We start from the raw sequence: 3,567 nt of genomic DNA, 5'->3' as shown, positions 1-3,567 counted from the left end.
TCTACTTCCAGTCGAGTCTAAATAGCAGGACGGATGCACGGGTGTAGATTCAGAGGGAGGGGCTTATGTCTCAGAAAGAGGGAGCAGAGCCATGGAGAATTATTCCCACGTCTTGAAGCCTCATCAAGGCGCTCCCAGCTTCTGCCTGGCTGGATTTCAGAAGTGCTAGGGACCAGTGACTGCGTGTTCCTGTCCATCACCTCTCTTATTTCTTGGAATGTCTATTGTTGCTGTCCTTTGCCTGCCCCTCCCCGCCCACTGTGTGTTGGGGAGGATGAGGAAAATATTGATCTAATTCCACACACTCACAGATGGGAAGGAATTGTGCCCAGGAGCTGAACTTAGCGGATTACACCCCAAGGCCTCATCTGCGCCAGCTCTTGATTTGCTTGATGAAACTTTGGATGCTGAAGGGATGCTTTAAGAGGATGCAACTCTTGAGAACCTGGAGTGGAGAATGCACACATTTTGCACAAGGCAGGAAGTGGCCCATTGGAGCCAGAAGTTGGGCAGAGGCAGGCAGATGCGAAGGCACACCGTTTCTTGGTGCTCACATCTTCATATAACCTCTTCCCCTTGAATCTGGAGGCAACTTGTGACTTTCTTCTAAACAACAGGCTATTGGAAAGGGGACGGGGTGTCTCTTCTAGGGTGATGTGATCTGGACATCTCCCTCTTGCTAGTAGACTTGCTCTAGAGTCTTGCTTTCCTTCATGCCTTTGAGGGAGCCAGTAGCCGTGTGTCCTATAATCCTAAAAAAAGTGAATTTTGCCAAACACTGGAAGAATCCAGGAAGGGACCCTCCAAGATCGAGGCTCCAGATGAGAGTCCAGTGTCTGACACCTTGATGGCAGCCTTGCAGAAATCCAGCTAAGCCCTGCCGAGACTCCTGGTCAGAGAAACTGTGGAATAGTAAATGTGTGTTGTTCTAAGCAACCACATTTGTGGCCATCCGTTACGCAGTGCAGAGCACTAACACAATATCTGTGTGTTGCCAGAGTGAATAACTCTGTCCACTGTTTCTTGCTTGTCCTGGTAGATGTGCTTTGCCCAAGGCTAACCACACTTAAGAGACATTATTTTGTTTCTAATGAGCTTTCTGTATTCCTTAGAGAGAAGTAAAGTGTTGTTCTGATTAATTTCTGGCTAGGAATTTGGGGTTTATATAAAGAATCTCTAGGAAGTCATTGAAGCAATCAGCACATGCAAAATGGTGGTGAAAGCATATTAGAGTAACAGTTCATCTCCTCCAAGGATGCTATCAGAGAAAACAGCTGTAAACATGGCATAAATTCGATTCAAGTTAAGCACAGCAATCTCATCAGGCTATTGATCTTGTCCCTAATAAATTAGTAGGTGAATGCCTGGCTGGGCAGAACAAAGAGTGCTGAAAATGCCTCACCTGTGACACTCTGGAATAAGTCCCAACCCTGCTTCTCCACCTTGATTTTATAAAACAGAGATTAGGAACTAACTCCCAGTTATCCAGGATTTCGGAGTCAAAGAAGGCGGTATTTTTACACCAAGGAATACATGGTTTCTAGGGTTCCCTATGGTGTACACACTGATTGAAGAATGCACAGGTTAAAACAAAGAGGGGATGGAGGGAAGGAATGAGTAAGTAACGTTTTTGAGAAGGGAAAGTATGTGCGTACTTGTTTAAGCACTTTGAGGCAAGAACAAGATTTTCTTATCTTTTAAAAAAGCTGTGTTCCATCGTTCTATTTATTGCAGAAGTAAATTTGGTGAGCTATCAGTCGTGTAGTGATCTGGTAAGTAAAAACAAAAGAAAGGAAGACACACCAAAATACCCTTCATATAGTAGATTCTCCAGAAAATGGACAAATGCTTCTGTAAATATACCACAATACATAAAGCTAGATGTACAACAGTACTTACTCTCTGAATGTGGCCTTCAGCAATTTATTGACTACTGAAAAAAACATATGACAGCATGAAGCCAGCAAGCAGCAGATAATAGACTATCTTGAAAGAGGATCCTTTTATTCTCCACACGGCAGTAGGTGATAAATGGCTCTAATGCCAGTGCTTACTATTTTCTTCTCTCTTCCCCCCGTGGCCTATCACAGATCAGAGACTAATAGCCCCCAGGAGAAGGTGTCTTGACACAGCCCCTTCCATCTGTGATAGCTGTGGTTATCAAGCATCTGTCTGTAACTTGCAGTAGGGACAGGCTGATAGCTTGTCATTTGTCTACCAAAACACTTGGTACTTCCAGCAATAAAACAGGAGAAAGTAACATAATGTAATTTATTTGTGTAAATGGAGGAGGTTTTATGATCCAAGAGCCAGAGTTTAGCTAGAGGCCTTTGCAGTTTAACCATTTCTCTTAATACATACCCCAAACCGCAACGTCTGTCATAAAGATTCCCCGTGGTGCTTGGCAAACTTATTTATAAGATACCTACCAGCAAGGCTTATTTCAATCTCATGCTTCAGAAAAACAAAGGAAGAAGGAAAAGAAAAAAATTAAAAAGAAAAAGAGAAATTCATTAATTTCACAATGACATGGAGTCATACAAAATTTCTAGTGTCTAATGGCACTCAGCGTGTGTGCAAGCCCAAGCAGGGCTTAATGTCACTTTGAGACAACTGCCTAAAAGTTTTCATCCGTCTGCACAAGACTGCCTGGTGGCAAACGGGCACACCTTGCAATGAGCCAAAAGGAGGACCATCATTTTGGTAAGGCAAGAATTAAGCAGCTCCTTGCCAAGAAAATAACTAACTATAATTGCAGCCTAACTGTATTTGTGTGGTGGTCTTTAAGAAAAGAGCCTCTGGCCTCTTTAAAAACTTAGGGTCCAATGAGGGAAGGATTTCATGAGAAGTGCTGTGAGGGATATTAGAGAAGAGCGACAAGACCTTTCTGAGCAAGGGGTTTAAGAGCCGTCGTGAAGACAGAGTGCAGTCAGAGGCTCTTGATCGTTTAACAAAGAGAGGAGATGAAGAGAAACTGAAACTCCCAGGAAACTGGCGAGGGACAGTGAGACCGTTCATGAGTGGCAGCTGCCCTGCACCAGCGTGGATGTGAAAAGCACTGCTCAGATTCCTTTGGGGAGTGACGGAGTGTTTATTATCCTGGCAGCTTCCGGTGACACCCACAGACAGTCCACGACTGTCAGGTCCCCGAAAGATCACTGTAGGTGAGGGGGTCAGTATTCCCAGGATCACGCAGTCTCCTGTGTGGTGTGCTCTCACTGAATGGCCAAGACAGAGTGTACAGGTCTGGCTTTTTCCTGTCATGCAGGATGGTGTGGACAGGATATATCACCTGAAGAATGCCCTTCAGATTGCCAGGAGGTTCCACTGACTCTTCATTGCAGAGGTGACTCACCAAATGAGAAGCAGACCCTAGCAGACGCTTGCCAGGAGCAGCCAGAAAAGCACAAGCACAGGGGAGCAGATTGAAAGGTAGGGTACGAACGTGTTTACATGTGTGGAGAACTCTTTCTGGAGAGAGATCTCCCGCTCCAGCAAGGCCACTGAGAGATGGCACTGAGCATCTCCCAGGAGCATGGAAAAACACGATGCCCATGCTCTGTAAGT

The sequence above is a fragment of the Carlito syrichta genome, unplaced genomic scaffold, assembly GCF_000164805.1.
Source record: "Carlito syrichta isolate Samal-C Ts95f unplaced genomic scaffold, Tarsius_syrichta-2.0.1 Scaffold305644, whole genome shotgun sequence".
Classification (NCBI taxonomy): domain Eukaryota; kingdom Metazoa; phylum Chordata; class Mammalia; order Primates; family Tarsiidae; genus Carlito; species Carlito syrichta.
The sequence above is the reverse complement of the archived record's forward strand: the minus strand, read 5'-3'. Positions refer to the sequence as shown.